General features: G+C 39.5%; 1 protein-coding gene across 12 annotated transcripts in view; it reads left to right on the plus strand.

The window, feature by feature from the left end:
- Positions 1-20433, plus strand: part of LOC110494475 (polyhomeotic-like protein 2) — a 95568-nt gene that overhangs the window by 40829 nt on the left and 34306 nt on the right. For 4 of the 12 annotated variants that reach the window (XM_021569572.3, XM_090205948.1, XM_090205946.1 and 1 more), the window contains exon 1: positions 9419-9570. The exons of 2 other annotated variants lie outside the window; for them this stretch is intronic. The gene's annotated coding sequence lies outside the window, so the exon portion shown is untranslated. Of the gene's footprint in view, positions 1-9332; positions 9571-20433 lie in introns of those variants that run through there. 6 more of the 12 variants (XM_021569573.3, XM_021569574.3, XM_090205950.1 and 3 more) reach the window with 6 other exon arrangements.

Here is a 20433-nt window from a genome sequence, read left to right on the forward strand (position 1 = left end):
TCTAAAATGATGTTGGATGCAGTTTATGGTAGAGAAATTGACATTAAATGATCTGGCAACAGCTCTGGTGGACAGTCGTGGCAGGAGGCATGCCAATTGCATGCTCCCTCAAAACTTGAGACATTTGTAGCATTGTGTTGTGTGACAAAACTGCACATTTTAAAGTGGCCTTTTAACTGTAATGATCGTGCTGTTTAATCAGCTTCTTGATATGCCACACCTGTCAGGTGAATAGATTATCTTGGCAAAGGAGAAATGCTCACTAATAGGGATGTAAACAAATTTGTGCACAAAATTTGAGTGAAATAAGCTTTTTCTGGGATTTTTTATTTCAGTTCATGAAACATGGGACCAACACTTTGCATGTTGCGTTTATATTTTTGTTCAGTGTAGAAATGATAATTTATCACTAACAAGTTGGGATTTAGTGAACCACTTTTTCAAAGTAACTTTAATTAAGTAAACTAAGTTTTTCTTAAGGCTAGATTTAGTGTAGCTTAACTTCTTCCAATGTGAAGTAGTTGATTTTGTGGAAATGAACCATTTCTTTGGGGATTTTGATTAGTGCTTGGGGTTATTGACTTGCATTAAGATCCACTTGGAGCCATTCAATCGATTTACAATTGTTCCAATTTAGATAATTTAAAATATACAAAAGTAGATTTATCCTGGACATACAGTACTTCTATATACTTAAATGTATTAATGAATACTTTTTTTTCAGATTGGGAGAGGATGGACAGGATAAACAATTTGGGAACAATTACTTATCTGGGGCCTACATCTGACAACAAAGTGCTCTTTTACACATCAACTATAATATACTTTTTTTTTCAAACCATAAGATTACAGTGAACATATTTTTCAAGCTTTGCAATGCCCTGACTTGTTGGGGACGGGATGGCAGGGCCGAATTAGACTAAATATCCTTCCTCACAACACAGCTGATATCCCTATGAATACAACTATTCAGGAGAACCCATTGACGAAGTATGCTACAATGAAGAACAAACTTAAGATATCCAGCACAAACACGGAAACTTGGATCTGAGTGGCAGCTCCAAAGCCAGTCCCAAGCCCTTTCATTCAGGAACATTCAGAAAGGCATCATGAGAGTCACTTTGAAGCATGAAAAAAACATTTGAGGATCAACCAGAAAGACTGTCTATTCAGGAAACAACCCCATAGAGCTTGTTACTTCAGGAATAACAATTAGCTATGTCCTCCCTACACTCTATTTTTGAACCTTTGAGGAAATCCAGACTGAATAACAGAAATGACTGCCTCACCCAGGAGAGAGGAACATCTTTAGTGCAGATTTTGGTCACTATGGTATGGAGTCACAGTTGAATTATTGCATTTATGTTTTTCAGCTGGCCAGACAAGCATGCAAAGCTGTTTGAATCTTATTAATGTGATCCAAAAGATTAATGAAGTTTGTGGATTTGCTCACACAAAAGCCACACATGATCTGAGAGGACTGCGGGGGACTGAAGCACAGTGGTGTTATCAACATGCTCTTTGTACTAAATTGCTTTCCTTTGTACTTTTTTTGCTTTCTAAAAGGTCATTCTTATTTTGATCTTTTGAGTTTCATGAAGTAGGACCATAGTAAAAAAAAAAAAAGTCAAAATCCAGTGTTTACTGTTTTAAGTCGATTCAGGTGTTGACCTTTTTTATGATTAATCCTTGTGGTGAATCCATCAGTCGCTGAAAGATTCATTCTGAGAATGATAACTCAGTGTGCCCAACAAAACGTGCCCTCTTTGGCAGTATGACCAAAGTTAGGAAAATACTGATGAAATCTGTGGTCAAGCTGTTTGTAACATATTGGCTCCCCCTTGTGGATCAAAACACAAGTCCAAGGTACATTACCACAGTATACTGTAGACACAGCAACAGACAGACATTATCTGTTCAAACCAAAGATGTTTTGCTCAAAATCATGAATGTTTTTTTCTTCCTATAATAATAGTAATATAGTAATAGTAATAGTCACATCTGGACATGGTAACCTCTGGGTTCTCCTGGACTGTGAAGGAAAGTATTGTGTAGGGAAAGGGAAAGGGGGATACCTAGTCAGTTGTACAACTGAATGCATTCAGCTGAAATGTGTCTTCCGAATTTAACCTAACCCCTCTGAGTCAGAGAGGTGTGGGGGGCTGCCATAATCGATATCCACGTCTTCGGCGCCTGGGGAACAGTGGGTTAACTGCCTTGCTCAGGGGCAGAATGACAAATGTTTACCTTGTCAGCTCTGGGATTCAATCCAGTAACCGAAACTCTAACCACTCTAACCACTCACCTGCCACATAGTGTAGTATAGTGTAGTGCAGGTATTCCCAAACGCACAATGCTGTCGAGGGTACGCCAAATAAAAATGTGATTCACATTTTTAAATAATAAAAAATAAAACATATATATATATATATATACACTACCGTTCAAAAGTTTGGGGTCACTTAGTAATGTCCTTGTTTTTGAAAGAAAAGCACATTTTTTGTCCATTACAATAACATCAAATTGATCAGAAATACAGGGTAGACATTGTTAATGTTGTAAATGACTATTGTAGCTGGAAACAGCTGATTTTTAATGAATATCTACACAGGCGCACAGGGGCCCATTATCAGCAACCATCACTCCTGTGTTCCAATGGCACAATGTGTTAGCTAATCCAAGTGTATCATTTTAAAAGGCTAATTGTTCATTAGAACTGCCGTTTCCAGCTACAATAGTAATTTACAATATTATCAATGTCCACACTGTATTTCTGATCAATTTGATGTTGTTTTAATGGACAAAAAAATTGCTTTTCTTTCAAAACAAGGACATTTCTAAGTGACCCCAAACTTTTGATCTGTGGTGTAAATATTTAACATTTTTCTTCACATTTTCAAACAGTTCATTTATATTTTCCAACGGGGCTATACATTTGGGTGAGGTTTTTTTCTCACCTGAGTAGCCTTGTTTCACTGCCAAAAATATTCAACCATCTAGTGTTCAACGACATAACAACACAGTGTCAAATAAAGGTAGCCTAGTCAAAGAATTAACATCCAATCACATTAACCTTACTCTCTCGCTGGAATTCCACTAACGGTCCGTATGTGTCACGTTCTGACCTTAGTTCTTTTGTTATGTCTTTGTTTTAGTATGGTCAGGGCGTGAGTTGGGTGGGTTGTCTATGTTAGTTTTTCTATGATTTGCTATTTCTGTGTTTGGCCTGGTATGGTTCTCAATCAGAGGCAGCTGTCAATCGTTGTCCCTGATTGAGAACCATATTTAGGTAGCCTGTTTTCTATTGTGTTTCGTGGGTGATTATTTTCTGTTTTCTGTTGTGTGTCTGCGCTAGCCAGAACTGTTTTTGGTCGTTCTCTTTGTTAGTTTTGTTATTTCCGTGTTCATTTAATAAATATGGACACATACCACGCTGCACCTTGGTCCTCACCTTCTTCCTCCAACAATGGCCGTTACAGTATGTAGCCAAACATAGCTGCTGCTCATTTGCTCAAAAATGGATAAATGGTTAAAAGAAAAGTAAGGCCCGCGTAGAGACACATAATAGGACAACAAGAGGATATTTGTAAAGTACTGGACAGCTTTGTGACATCAAATGGACTTCGGTGGTCAAGATGGCGCAAAAGCCATGACAGGTAGACATAGTGGAGTGGTAACGTGCGTGCAAGCAGTTGCTCCCGATGCTACTTGGGTACACTGCAGCATCCACGAGAGGCTCTTGCTGGCAAGGGAATGCCTGACAGCTTGAAAGACGCTTTGGTCACTACAGTGAAAATGGTTAACATTTTTAAAGCAAGGCCCCTGAACTCTCGTGTATTTTCTGCACCATGCAATGATATGGGCAGCGACCATGTAATGCTTTTACAACATACTGGTTATCAAAAAGCAAAGTATTGACAGGTTTTTTAAAATTGAGAGACAAGCTTGTCTGACCGCTTGCATGATGCTGAGTTTCTCACAAGACTTACCTATCTAGGTGATGTTTTTTCTCGCCTCAATGATCTGAATCTAGGATTACAGGTAGTCACCCCAACTATATTCGATGTGCGGGACAAAATTGAGACTATGATTAAGAAGTTGGATTTCTTCTCTGTTTGCATTAACAAGGACAACACACAGGTCTTTCCATCATTATATGATTTTGTGTGTGCAAATGAACTCAAGCTTACGGACAACGTCAAATGTGATACAGCGAAGCACCTGAGTGAGTTGAGTGCACAATTACACAGGTACTTTCCCGAAACGGAAGACACAAACAACTGGATTCATTATCCCTTTCTTGCCCTGCCTCCAGTCCACTTACCGATTTCTGAACAAGAGAGCCTCATCGAAATTGCAACAAGCAGTTCTGTGAAAATTGAATTTAATCAGAAGCCACTGAGAGATTTCTGGATTGGGCTGTGCTCAGAGTATCCTGCCTTGGCAAATCGCGCTGTTAAGACACTGATGACCTTTGCAACCACGTACCTATGTGAGAGTGGATTCTCAGCCCTCACTATCATAAAACCTAAATACAAGCACAGACTGTGTGGAAAATTATTTAAGAATGAGACTCTCTCCGATACAACCCAACATTGCAGAGTTATGTGCATCCTTTCAAGCACGCCCTTCTCATTAATCTGTGGTGAGTTACACAATTTTCAATCAACACAAGGTTTTATATGTAAGATGGTTAAATAAAGAGCAAAATGATTGATTATTATTATATTATTATTTGTGCCCTGGTCCTATAAGAGCTCTTTGTCACTTCCCATGAACCGGGTTGTGACAAAAACTCACACTCATTCTTATGTTTAATAAATGTATCATATAGTGTGTGTGTGTGGCAGACTTACAATGATGGCAAAAAACAACATTTGAGAGTGCGCTGACCCTGGTGCTAGAGGGGGTACGCAGCTGGAGTGCGCTGACCCCAATGTTTGAAGGGGTATGACACTATAAAAAGTTTGGGAACCACTGGTGTAGTGTAATAGTCTAGTGTAGTAGTATCTTTTTTTCCTCTCAGACTTACCCAAGTACTGCTGCTGGCATTTCACACACTTTGCCAAGCATCTCACAGACAGTACTGCCAGACGACCTCACACCCAACTTTCACCACCTTCCAGTCATTGTGCAGATGCTCGCAGATACAGTCATTGTGCAGATGTACACTAGTTACACTAGTTAGCATTGGCTCGCAAGTTTACCTCTACCTTCCTTCGTACTGGACACAGAGACATACAAATGTATTCCTTTAAGATTAATTACTTTAAGTCGCTCTGGATAAGCACATCTGATAAATGACAAAAATGTCCAATGTAGATGTTTTACATCCAGATCTGATATTACAATTTTTTTCAAATATTGATGTCACATTTTTTACATTTGACTGTTTAAAATGTAGTTATTTGTTACATTTGACTGTGTAAAACCTAGCAGTACTACTTATTTCTCTGAGAGACATTTTGCAAGAAAACATGATTATTTGTCACTCTGAAATGAAACCAAGTAAGTGATAGATTTTAAACAAATATGTCTGTCATTGAACAACCCAATGATATGATTAGATAGTGAAAAAACACACCAATTTCTTTCACAATTCCTTCAAACAATAAAAGTTCATTTACCAACATTTCTGAAAATGATATACTGTATAGCGTTTTGGAATATATGTAATAGTAATTTAGTGATTGTGTTTTATAGCATAGTCATGGAGTTCAGCAGTTTTGATATATGAATGAAATAAGATATTAAGTTGATAGGTCTATTTCTATGAAGGTCAACTTACAAATGGTGTACATTTACAGGCTCTGTGACCTGACCATGCAGCTGGTCATTCAGTAGCAGCCTTGAATCTCCATGCCAGACAAGATTACTGTCTGCAACACATTGGCAGGAAAGAGCAGGAGTTTACTCTGGGGCAACCAACAGAGCCAAAATAAATCTGCTCTGAGGAAAGTTCTGCCCTCTGATATGAGACCCCCTTTAGTTTTATGGGTGATGCACAGTAACCAGCAGATACAGTTCAAACTGACTGGTACGTCAGTGGAATTGTGACTGGCAGAACTCTTATGCATGAGTCACAGTAAGTTTAGGCCAAATGTTTCCACGCCCATATCAGCTTTTGTTACAGTTGTATCCTATACTAACCAGTCAACTATGTCCGGTATGTACACTACATGCATTATTTCAGCTTTAATACCAAACAATTATCTAATTACACAGGAATGCAAGCCTTGTCCCTCATCATTGACTCTCTTCTATCAACACAGTGTAGGTGTTGTTTTCCGGATCCTGACGGTACCACAGAAATATTGTGTAATGAATTTCTTCAGCTTACCTGTTGTCACATTGATTTATTTGACACTCATTCAATAAAGCATACATTACTTATGCACCCTTTAGCTACTGCACTATAATAGAAGGGATTGCAAGATCTAAGTTGAAAGATATTCACTGTAAAGTAACCAGGTCCAATAATCAAACACGTTCATCAAAGTATATCTACCCCACATTGTAAAATGAGTACCCTACATTGACAAAAGTATAAGTATAAATGGTAATGGCCTACCATTGCACAATGAAATCAACAGGTGCTTACCTTTGTATCATAAGGTCCCTTCACCAAGGCTGTTTTTTCTGTGGAGATGATCTGCATCTGTTTAACCCCATTGATAACAGTCATCCTCAAGTCTCTGTTATCACAACAATGTAGTTAATAGAAAGACCATCTGAAAAGGGAGAGTACAGCGTCAGTCTTCTGAATCTATGATCCTAGAGAGAAAAAAGAGATGAAGAGAGTAAAAATAAAGTCAGTCTCAGCCTCCCACTGATGATTCACTTGTCTTCAACAGTCCCTCTCTCTCCTCTCCTTTCATCACCTGATGCACTAATGCTATGAAACCATTAGCTTCTCAGGGAGACCATCAGCCCATCATGGGGTTTCAGACGGTTTTTTTTCCTCTTCACTTTATACAAGGCCATTCAGTGAACTTGTGGCAGTATCTCAGATTTCTTAATTGAATTCACAACTAGGCCACCTCTCAAAATAGTGTTCCTCAGAGAGATGGTGTGCCTCAGAGAGATGGTATCTTACAACTTTATAGCTCTGAGCAAATTGTGGGCCCTTTTTTGTATTATGTAGATTGTTATGTTCTCCTTTTGTTTGGTTATGGGTTTCATGTGGATTTAATTGAATCATTGTAAAGATAGGGTAGCACATCCTGAGTAATGCAGCTTATTTTTCCACCAGCAGGTGGCTGTGTTATTTTGTGATCCTTGCTGCTCATTTCAGGAGGTTGATAAGCTACACACCATTTCAATATTGTCCACTTGGTGACTGTGAATGTGCTCCGTGCTTAACTAACTGGGTGATTCATATGCAATAAGCCCATTCTCTAATAACTCCTCACATCTGGTCTACAACAGCACCACAACAGAGAATCTGGTGTTATAAGAAAGCCAAACTGCACTGGATTGTAAAACAATTATTCTAACTCTTCTACTCACAACAGTTTATTGTAGACACATCCATGTCGGTTTCTGTTTAGTTTCAGATCTAGGACTATATTCTGTTTCTATATTGATTTGTGAGTTTGCATGCTCAGCTAATGATGTTGCTGTTGAAAGCATTGGTGCATATGAGAAAAATGGATTGGCTCATAGACAACAGGCTAATGTTTTTAGTCAACCAGGGGATCAACTAAGCTGAGGTAGCCATCATTAATATTTCATTAAGATTCTCATGAACAATACACACATTTGCTTCATATGGCAGAATGGTGTATTGAACACACCTCGTCATAGTTGATTTGAGGTATTGCATACCATTGCATTATCCTGCTGTCTGCCTTTTCAGCTCATAATAACGGGTCTTTTGGGAATAACCAAGTTACTGAAACCTCACATCTATGAAGGTTCTGGGAGGTAGGTATCAAGGGGGCTGTGAAAGAGCAGATAATTAACTCATGGTCCAACCAAATATGTAGTATTCTGATAAATTATTCAGCATTTGCACTCCATTTGCACTTCCTGCTCATGTTACAGGAAACACACCCTGAAACATTAGCAATTCATCTATTCTATCTTCATATTATTACCATTGGTCAAAATTCGAGCCTCAGCCTTATGATTCAAAGTTGATGTATAAGGCTTTGAAGAATTACAAAAAAATGTAGAAAAGTACATCATCTTTCAGAATTTTTTGGAGAAAGAGCCTGTCCATCCCTTGTCATCATTTCAAACTACAACACTTGCTGTTCTGAATCTGCCTCTGTTCAATCATACATGTTACTTTTAACAGTAGCTTACATGCAGTGAACAGAAAATTAAATTTTCTCTCATTGGTTTAATGAGAGAAAAATTATGGAAATCTCACTAAGGCTTCAAAGGGGTGGCTGGCTGATGGCGCACAACCCCCTGAGGTCAAGGATACGGTTCCGTGCCCCACACATGCCTCATAATGAGGTTTCCCAAATGACATGGGATTGTATGGCCACCAGAGGAGGCTGGTGTGATGAGCTATAGGGAGATGGGCTCATTGTAATGGCTGGAATGGAGTCAAATGTGGTTTCCAAATATTTGCTGTGTTTGATACCGTTCCATAAATTCCATTCCAGCCATTACAATGAGCCCATCCTACAGCTCCTCCCATCAGCCTCTTCTGATGACATCTATGCCCTATTACATCTTTGACCAATCAGCATTGCCACAGAGCCTATTGTGTTATCATGCACTGCATTTGTGATAGCACTTACACCCTGACATTTGAATACATTTGCCTGCATTGTAACCCCTACCCTCTGACATAATACAACGGGTTCCTTCCCCCAGCTCTGAATTGTACTCTGGACAATATTACCATAATTTAGGGGAAGATGACATAGAATTGTAGTTCTATATGATCATTTTGAAAATGCCAATTTTTACAATTTTCTTATCCAGAATTGATGCTGACCTCATTATCGAATAATATATTTCACAATGCAACATTCACTCTTCTATTTCGCTCGCTCTCTCTTTTTGCTCATACGTTATTTTCAAACACTGCGCTGTCTACGTAACAATTTAAGGGCATGAGCCAATAAAATCCCGGCAAGGGTTAAATCCCTCTGTGTTGCTATGGAGACCATGACAGTCTCAGTAGTACGGTCACCACTAGATAGCACAGTCACAAAGTAAAAATTCGTACAAATGTGCTTTTCGGTCTTAATTTAAGGTTGGGGAGAAGGTTATTCGTGTCGTCAAGGCTAGGGTTAATGTTAGGGTTAAGTTACAATCGGATTTTAAGAAGATAAATTGTAGAAATATGCGGGGTTAATTACTTTGTGACTGTGGTAACTAGTGACGACCATGTAGTCTGAACGTTCTGCCCATTGGGTGAATGTATGTCACATGTTATATTCTGGAACGCTAATTCATAGATTTTTTCCTCCCACCCCTGCTCCTACACTTGTGCTGGTTTATTCCGACTGTATCAGAAAAAAAACAAGATTCAGAGATGGTGTAGAGTAACAGGAAAGGAACACGAGAGTATTTCCAAGCAGGGAAATACAAGGCATTTTGGGGAAGGTATGGCAACAACATTTTATTTTGTTATGAAAGTTCGTTATCGGCCTCGGTCCTCTAGTTGTACTTCTGCGGTTAATGACCGTGTTTGTCTGAGCGTGTACATGCTAGCCGGGAGGGACCTTTATTGAGCAGACAACCTTCCGTGTCTGACTGGCAGAGCCCTGACAGAGCTGGCTGACGTTAGCAGTTAGCTAGCTAAACAATAGGAACTTCATTGCATTTGTGCATTACACAGGAACACACCAATGAGCAGGCATAAACGGAACTATTTAGTGTATTTAAAAACAAAAGTGCTCGAATCAGCTAGGTGGTGTTCGTGCCTTTGCATGGGTTGTACATTCTCGAACACCCAGCACTACCTTGGAGGGGGGAGGTTGGTGCCTTTTGAGACTGTGTCCCTTGGGTAACGACCCCTAGGGCGTGGGGGTGGAGGGGGTTACTTATTTTGACAAGTGCAGTAACGTTAACGTTATGGCTGAACGCTCATTGTAGTAACGGGCAAGTTGTAGTGCCCTTGGCTCTCTGTGACCCAAATTACACAAATATATAAATATAGGCTACATGAGTACCCCACACCTCTGTTCAATGTGTGTCTGGGTATATTACATGCATATTACATACCTAGCAATCGTCACTATGTAAGCTGTTAACCTGGATAATAAAACAATTGGTTACTACTATTACAGTGAGGCTCCTGTAATTTCCTCAAGGCTTTTGAGGTTAATTGTACTGGGACTCCCATTTAGTGCTCAGTATGACAGGAAAGTATTATGGGATAGACATAGTATCTTCCCTTGGATGCCAGGTCACAGTGCTCTGGGATAATTATTTTGAGTAGTGTGTAGGTTACTATTTGAGCATGCACAATTTACAGTCATCCCCTGTGTGTGTGTGTGTGTGGGGGGGGAGTTCTTAACTCACTCATTTGACCCAACCTAATCGGATATTTAGATTTCCGAATATATGACAACAACTTGCTGCTGGCCAAGGCACTCATTCCATTGTATTCAATACTTCTGAAGACTCAAGAAATATGCAAATCTCTGCTGTTGGGATAAAGTGGCATTATTTTTATGGTTGATAGTCTACTCTGTAAATAAGCAAGATGGTGGAACTGCCCTTACTGCTAGTCTTGCCCCTATCCCACCCATGATGCATCAAAGTTGTTATTAATTTACTTCTTCATGGAGAGCTAATCCTTTACCTCTGCAGAGATCATCCCCCACAGGGAGACCTCCTGGTCACAGTGGGATTAGTGTCTGCAGACTTCAGCTGCATGAGCCCACCAGCCCAGGCCTCTTCTCTTCTACCAGGGGGATATCAGTTAAGTCTGGGCCTCCACTGCATCCCAGGGAAAGAGGGCTAATTGAAGACAGTGTCACCCTTGTGGTAGTCTGGGCTTCTCTGAGGATGATTGGAGTGGATGGATGCTTGGCTTTAGTTTGCTCTAGGAGTGTCTGCTGGCTTGTAACTGCAAAGTCATATTTTCTCATCCACAACTAAACAGCATGAGTTGCTGTTTTCCTTTTATTAACTGAAACTAGACATCGTTCAGAGTAAGCAGTGAGACAGCTCATGTCTAAGGGTAGGCTAGCTTTATTCAAGCAATAATGCCAGAGTAGGTGTGTATTTAAGCAATAAGGCCTGACCCACTTGGCGCACATTGGTTGAATCAACGTTGTTTCCAAGTAATTTCAAATTACGTTGAACCAATGTTGAATAGACGTTGAATTGACATCTGTGGGGATGGGGTGTGGTATATTAATAATAATGTATACTTTTTCTATGGCGCTTTTTATTACAATCTAAAAATGCTTTAAAGCTGCAATATGTAACTTTTTGGGGCAACCCAACCAAATTTCCATAGAAATGTTAGTTATAGATCTGTAATTCTCATTGACAGCTGGTCTAAGAAACGGTAGATATATCCTGCATATACTTTCTATGTTTCCCGTTCTGATGTTTTTTTAGTCTTTTAACTTTCAGTTTTTTACACCACCTGGAAACACAATATTTGGGGTTATTGAAAATATATTTCACAGCAGTTTAGATGGTACAATGATTCTATACACTATGCATTGCTTGTTTTGTCACTAACTTAAATTAGGTTAACTATTTAGATTTTTAGCAACCAGGAAATGGCGCAGCAATTTCTGCATATTGCACCAATAAGCAAAAAAATAAATAAAAAATGACATTGGCCTTATACCACAACCCACCGAAGTGTCTTTTTGCTACTGTAAACTGGTTGCCAACATAAATGGAACAGTAAACAAATATTTTTGTGTCTAATATACACGGCTGAAATGCTGTTTCAGCCAATTGGCATCCAGGACCCAAACTACCCATTATGACACTGAGGAATCACACAGCACATTGTGTTCCAAAGCAAGCATTTCTCAAGAAAACATTGATAATGATATCAGAGGGAGCAGAACATCCAGCCAAGGATTTTGGGAGACCTTGGGAGACCCTGACTATCATGACAAAAAACAAGGGCATAGCAGGCCAGTCACCCAGCTGCATTGAAAGTACAGTAGTTGACTGCTAAGAAAGCAAGTCAACCACCATCCCCAGGGTGGTTTTGTCATGCTCTCAGTTATGTCCAACCAGGGACAGGCTGGCCCACAGCTGGCAGAGTCTTGCTAAATGTCTTCTGATGAGCCCAGTGCTTTCAATCCTCTGTGCTCACTAGTCACTACCATTGCTCATGCCTGACCTATTTTTCCCTTTGTTGTTTAGTCCCACATAGGGGAACGATTCCTTTGAGATTGAGTCATAGAATAGTGTCTGGTTTGAACCATGCTGATAATCTGTGGCTTCGGGGGTGCTGTTTGATAGAGGTATTTATAGACTGGAGTAAGCGAGGAATGTTCAGTATGAAATTAGTTATGTGGTTTTGTTATTGAGGTTTACTGGGGGAGTCAGTAGGGTTTTAGCACCTAACAGCTGGGTGTAGTATTGTTCTGATTGAAGATGCAGAGAAAGAGCAGGCAGGTCCTCTGGGCTACATTTGGTGTGGGCGATTTTTTTTGTTTGTTGTTGTTGTAGCATGCTGCCACATAAGGCTGAACAGTATGGGCCCAAAAATCGAATAACGATAAAAATACTAGGGATGCACGATATATATAGGTGAACATATCGGAATTGAACAATATTAGCTAAAAATGCCAACATCGGTATTGGCCCGATATCTAGTTTAACGTCAATGTTATAAACCGATGTCAACAGGACGTAATCACGCTACATAACATTTTGCGCTACACGTGCAACACAGCATTCCTAACCTAGCCCACAATGTCTGATGTGTGGATCAAGCAGTCAACAAGTCGAGCAGTCATTTGAAAGAGTAAGAACATTTCAGAGAGACAACTCAAATGCGAAATACATTAACGCCAAGATAATGGAATTCATTGCCCTTAATTAACAATTAGCCGTTCTCTGTCATGGGTGATGTTGGCTTTCGCCGATTGGTCGAGCACCGGTACACACTACAAAGTGCGCTATTTTCCAGGTGTTGCTCCACTGGAACTACACAGTAATAGCATCACTGCTATTAGCTTCACAACATGCATACTATGGAACACCGTTGGGTCATTGCATGTCAAAAAAGATACAGTAGCACTGTCAAAGCTGTACAAAAAAGTCTGCAAACAAGTAAACACTTGCCACGAACTATGTGTTTACAGTATTTGACGTGTATCTTTTTTGACACGCTTAGACCCAAACGCCATTCCATAGAAATCCGGGTTGAGAATGAAACGACTGAACAAATGAACAAGAAACAGCACAGCAAGTAAGTGAAAGAAATAGGTTTTGATTATGTTTTACTGGTAATGGGGACATACGTAAATGCCAACAAAATAACGTTTTGGTGTGTGTGTGTGTGTGTAACCTTTTATTTAACTAGGCAAGTCAGTTAAGAACAAATTCTTATTTACAATGACAGCCTGGATTCGAACCAGGAACTGTAGTGACGCCTCTTGCACCGAGATGCAGTGCCTTAGACCGCTGTGTCCATGTGTGTGTGTTAACTATTTAACTGTACTAGAATGCTTAAAAGGGCGCTAAAATTGTAAATATCGGGTATCGGGGTTTTTTGCAAGGAAAATATTGGGTATCGGCCAAAAATGTCATATCGGTGCATCACTAAAAAAAATACATTTTAAAAAGATTGCGATTTGACTTGGGATTTAGATCAAAACACTTGGGTGAACTGTTGCAATTGGAAATAAAATTAATATTCTAGTTCTATAGTTGGAATTACAATGGGCACTTTGAATGTGTTTGACATGTTAACGAATTAAAAAGCCAGGGAGGAATTCTTGTGACATTGTAGGAACCTGTTGGCCAATGTTTTCTAGGGGACCCTAAGGTGTTACATTTTTCTCTTGATTCATGTAACATATTCATGTGTTGCCTATTCTTCTTTTATTTAGAACATACCGTAGCACAAACAACTACATCAGAACTTAATTAATTAACATTAGTGGGTAGCACAATTGTTTTTATGCCACAACTTTGTAAGAAAATACAAACTAACTAGCTATTTGCAGAGAGTAAGATACACAAACAAATAGTGTAAATATAGAACTCATATGGATTGTTGCATCTGTTGCATTGACCATGCACAGTGAACTTGGAACGGCAAGTGGTGGTGTTCGAGCAACTGCACTCCTTGATTGACAGGGGCGGGGCCTGGTGTGTGTGGGAAGCGGGAGAGAGATGACTCAAGTAGCAAATGGAGTAAACTATTAAAACGGACATTACATGCGGCAGAGTGGCGTTTCAAAATATTGCAGATTCACAGCCTCTTGCAATATGGATATTGAATTTTCTATCTAAATTTGATTAATTGTGCAGCCTTACTGCCACACATCCTTAGTGAATGGGCCACGTGTGGCTAATTGTCAATACACACACACGCATCCACACTTACGAAGGCACACACTGCCACGAGTCGTAGACACACACACCTGGAAGGGGGCCAGACTCTCTTTGTAATGGCCTACTCAGCTGTGTAATAAAAGTCCATCCGAGTCAGACAGCTCAATTACACCCCAGATCGATTCGGCCTCTGGATCAAGGGAGACTTTCTCTCTCTTGTTACTATGGGGGATATACCATTTATACTGTTTCCTGGGGTATTGTTTTTTTTTTTTGGGGGGGGGGGGGGGGGGGGTTGAGGGCATCCCTACATTGTGGGGGTGCGTGCTACGCCACTGCTTCTAATCTAAGATGTGTCAAATAAATGATATCCAGCTCAGGGCTCCACCAATGCATTTGGTTTGCTAACATGCTAGCTAAGTGGCTAGATGTCAAGCTCAAGCTTCTTGGTTACAGCAGAGACATTCAGTCCCCTCCTGTATCAAAGATCCCTGTTGCTTAAATAGTTTTGTATGTCAAATATAGCGCCCCTTGTGTGCACTTCTGGTTATACCGTATAGCCGGTATGGTACAGAAACAGTAAGATTGTATGAAAATCTGGATTTTAAAAAAACTTTTATTTCACCATATTTTTTTAAAAGTTAAAACTTCTTGATACTACCCATCCCGCATGCGGGAGCGTAATCATAGCCTCAAACTAATTACCATAACGCAGCGGACATAAATCTTCCTAGAAAATGTTCCTATTCATGAAAATCACAAATTAAATATATTGAGACACAGATTAGCCTTTTGTTAATCACACTGTCATCTCAGATTTTCAAAATATGCTTTACAGCCAACGCTAGGCAAGCATTTGTGTAAGTTTATCATGGCATAATGCTATGCTAGGCTCTGCTTGCATCAGGCAACATTTTCACAAAAATAAGAAAAGCAATCAAATTAAATAATTTACCTTTGAAGAACTTCAGATGTTTTCACTCAGGAGACTCCCAGTTAGATAGCAAATGTTCCTTTTTTCCAAAAATATGATTTTTGTAGGCGAAATAGCTCCGTTTGTTCTTCACGTTTTGCAGAGAAATCGACCGGAAAATGCAGTCACTACAACGCCAAACTTTTTTCCAAATTAGCTCCATAATATCGACAGAAACATAGCAAACGTTGTTTAGAATCCATCCTCAAGGTGTTTTTCATATATCTATTCAATAAAATATCCACCGGGACAATTGGTTTCTCATAAGAAGTGATTGGAAAAATGGCTACATGTGTACTTTACGCAAGGTTTTCTGCAGGAGCCATCATGTGACCACTTGCTAAATGTGGTCCCTTACCATTCTTCAACATAAATGCGTGAAAAGACTTCACAATGCTGTAGACACCTTGGGGAATACGTAGATAACGTAAGCTCATTCGTAGCTCATTCACAGCCATATAAGGAGTCATTGGCATTAGGCGGTTTCAAAAAATGCGGCACTTCCTGATTGGATTTTTATCTGGGTTTCGCCTGTAACATCAGTTCTTTTCCACTCACAGACAATATCTTTGCAGTTTTGGAAACGTCAGAGTTTTTTCTATCCAAAGCTGTCAATTATATGCATAGTCGAGCATCTTGTCGTGACAAAATATCCTGTTTAAAACGGGAATGTTTTTTATCCAAAAATGAAAATACTGCCCCCTAGTTATAAAAGGTTTTAACCAGGTAGGCCAGTTGACAGCAAGTTCTCATTTACAACTGCGACCTGGCCATAATAAATCAAAGCAGTGCGACACAAACAACACAGTTACACATGGGATAAAGAAACATACAGTCAATAACACAATAGAAAAATCTATATACAGTGTGTGCAAATGTAGTAAGATTAGGGAGGTAAGGCAATAAATAGGCCATAGTGGCAAAATAATTACAATTTAGCAATTAAACACTGGAGTGATAGATGTGCAGAAGATGAATGTGCAAGTAGAGATACTGGGATGCAAAGGAGCAAAAAATAAATAATATGGGGATGAGGTAGTTGGGTGGGCTATTTACAGATTCAATGATCGGTAAGCTGCTCTGACAGCTGATGCTTAAAAGTTACTGAGAGAGATATGACTCTCCAGCTTCAGTGATTTTTGCAATTTGTTCCAGTCATTGGCAGCAGAGAACTGGAAGGAAAGGAGGCCAAAGTAGGAGTTGGCTTTGGCCAGTGAGATATACCTGCTGGAGCGTGTGCTACGGGTGGGTGCTGCTATGGTGACCAGTGAACTGAGATAAGGCGTGGCTTTACCTAGCAAAGACTTATAGATGACCTGGAGCCAGTGGGTTTGGCAACGAATATGAAGTGAGGGCCAGCCAATGAGAGCATACAGGTCGCAGTGGTGGGTAGTATATGGGGTTTTGGTGACAGTGTTTCCTAGTCTCAGTGCAGTGGGCAGCAGTAAGGAGGCGCTCTTATTATCCATGGACTTTATAGTGTCCCGGAACTTTTTGGAGTTTGTTTTCGAAATGATAGTTTTCAGATTCGACCATATTAATGACCTACTTGTGTGTGTTATTTGTGTGTGTTATTATGTTATAATTAAGTCTATGATTTGATAGAGCAGTCTGACTGAGCGATCGTAGGCACCAGCAGGCTCGTAGACATTCATTCAAACAGCACTTTCGTGTGTTTTGCCAGCAGCTCTTCGCAATGCTTCAAGCATTGCGCTGTTTATGACTTCAAGCCTATCAACTCCCGAGATTAGGCTGGTGTAACCGATGTGAAATGGCTAGCTTGTTAGCGGGGTGAGCGCTAATAACGTTTCAAACGTCACTCGCTCTGAGACATGGAGTAGTTGTTCACCTTGCTCTGCATGGGTAATGCTGCTTCGAAAGGTGGCTGTTATCGATGTGTTCCTGGTTCAAGCCCAGGTAGCGGCGAGGAGAGGGATGGAAGCTATACTGTTACACTGGCAATACTAAAGTGCCTATAAGAACATCCAATAGTCAAAGGTATATGAAATACAAATCATATAGAGAGAAATAGTCCTATAATAACTACAACCTAAAACTTCTTACCTGTGAATATTGAAGACTCATGTTAAAAGGAATCACCAGCTTTCATATGTTCTCATGTTCTGAGCAAGGAACTGAAACGTTAGCTTTCTTACATGGCACATATTGCACTTTTACTTTCTTCTCCAACACTTTGTTTTTGCATTATTTAAACCAAATTGAACATGTTTCATTATTTATTTGAGGCGAAATTGATTTTATTGATGTATTATATTAAGTTAGAATAAGTGTTCATTCAGTATTGTTGTAATTGTCATTATTACAACAAAAAGAAAAAAAATAGTCAGATTAATCGGTATTGCCTTCTTTTGGTCCTCCAATAATCGGTATCGGCGTTGAAAAATCATAATCAGTTGACCTCTAGTCTGAACAGCTTCTTCTCTTTTCTATAACCTATACGGAACACTATGTTCTATACTTGCGATATGGGGAAAGGGGAATGGGCATGGTATATGCAAATTTGCTAAAAGTGTATTGTTTTTGTGGACACTACTGTAGTATTTACTACAGTATTTACACATTTTTGTGGATTCTACAGTACACTACAACATCCCCTGAGCAAGGCAGTTAACCCACTGTTACCCGGCTCCGATGACGTGGATGTCGATTAAGGCAGCCCCCCGCACCTCTCTGATTCAGAGGGGTTGGGTTAAATGCGGAAGACATATTTCAGTTGTACATCTGACTAGGTGCCCCCCTTTCACTTGTCTATAGTAATACACATGATGGAGCGATTCTGCAGTGTGAAGTATAGTATACTACAGTTTATTATACTGTCCTACAAAGCCAAAACTCAGTAACTACACTTTTGGTCAAAATTGAGTTAAGACTGAAATCAGGCTTTGTAGTATCTGTTATCTTGTGACAATGTCCTGGTTCAATTATGTTGATGAAAAGGTGCCCATTGTAAACGGCCAGCTCCTCAGTCTCAGTTGCTAATATATGCATATTAGTAATAGTATTGGATAGAAAACACTCTAAAGTTTCCAAAACTGTCAAAATATTGTCTGTGAGTATAACAGAACTGATATTGCAGGCGAAACCCTGAGGAAAATCAAAACAGGAAGTGGCTACTATTTTGAAAACTCCATGTTCCATAGCCTCCCGTTGCTGGATTTAAAGGGATATGAACCAGATTCCTTTTCCTATCGCTTCATCAAGGTGTCAACAGTCTTCAGACATAGTTTCAGGCTTTTATTTTGTAAAATGAGCCGGAACGATAACATCGCGTCAAGTGTTCACATGAGTTTTGCTCGCGCAACAGAGTTTGGATAGGTATTTATTTTCCCTCTCCTACTGTGAAAGACATTTGCGGTTGATATATTATCGATTTATATATTTTAAAAACAACCTGAGGATTGATTATAAAAAAAAAACATTTTACATGTTTCTGTGGACATTATGGAAACTATTTGGAAATTTCGTCTTTGTTGTCGTGACCGCTCTTTCCTGTGGATTTTTAAACAACGCGCCAAACAAACGGAGGTATTTTGGATATAAAAATAATCTTTATGGAACAAAAGGAACATTTGTTGTGTAACTGGGAGTCTCGTGAGTGAAAACATCCGAAGATCATCAAAGGTAAAAGATTAATTTGATTGCTTTTCTGATTTTCGTGACCAAGCTACCTGATGCTAAGTGTACTAAATGTTTTGTCGTGTGATCGATAAACTTACACAAACGCTTGGATTGCTTTCGCTGTAAAGCATAATTTCCAAATCTGACATGACAGGTGGATTAACAAAAGGCTAAGCTGTGTTTTCCTATATTGCACTTGTGATTTCATGAATATAAATATTTTTAGTAATATTTATTAAATGTAACGCTATGCTATTCAGCGGTTGTTGATGACACTTATCCCGTTAGTGGGATTGCAGCCATAATAAGTTAAGAACACATTCTTATTTTCAATGACGGCCTAGGAACGGTGGGTTAACTGCCTCGTTCAGGGGCAGAACGACAGGTTTTCACCTTGTCAGCTCGGGGGATCCAATCTTGCAACCTTACAGTTAACTAGTCCAACGCAATAACGACCTGCCTCTCTCTCGTTGCACTCCGCAAGGAGACTGCCTGTTACGCGAATGCAGTAAGCCAAGGTAAGTTGCTAGCTAGCATTAAACTTATCTTTATAAAAAACAATCAATCAATCATCGTTCACTAGTTAACTACACATGGTTGATGATATTACTAGATATTATCTAGCGTGTCCTGCGTTGCATATAATCTGACTAAGCATGCAAGTATCTGATAGGCAGAAGCAGCACTTCTGCGTTTTGCCAGCAGCTCTTCGTTGTGCGTCAAGCATTGCGCTGTTTATGACTTCAAGCCTATCAACTCCCGAGATGAGGCTGGTGTAACCAAAGTGAAATGGCTAGCTAGTTAGCGCGTTTCAAACGTCACTCGCTCTGAGCCTTCTAGTAGTTGTTCCCCTTGCTCCGCATGGGTAACGCTGCTTCGATGGTGGCTGTTGTCGTTGTGTTGCTGGTTCGAGCCCAGCGAGGAGAGGGACGGAAGCTATACTGTTACACTGGCAATACTAAAGTGCCTATAAGAACATCTAATGGTCAAAGGTTAATTAAATACAAATGGTATAGAGGGAAATAGTCCTATAATTCCTATAACTACAACCTAAAACTTCTTACCTGAGAATTTTGAAGACTTGTGTTAAAAGGAACCACCAGCTTTCATATGTTCTCATGTTCTGAACAAGGAACTGAAACGTTAGCTTTCTTACATAGCACATATTGCACTTTTTCTTTCTTCTCCAACACTTTGTTTTTGCATTATTTAAACCACGTTTCATTATTTACTTGAGGCTAAATTGATTTTATTGATGTATTATATTAAGTTAAAATAAGTGTTCATTCAGTATTGTTGTAATTGTCATTATTACAAATAAATAAATAAAAAATCGGCCAATTTAATCGGTATTTGCTTTTTTT

Source organism: Oncorhynchus mykiss, chromosome 17 (assembly GCF_057628025.1).
Source record: "Oncorhynchus mykiss isolate SJ-2025 chromosome 17, ASM5762802v1, whole genome shotgun sequence".
Taxonomy (NCBI): Eukaryota; Metazoa; Chordata; class Actinopteri; order Salmoniformes; family Salmonidae; genus Oncorhynchus; species Oncorhynchus mykiss.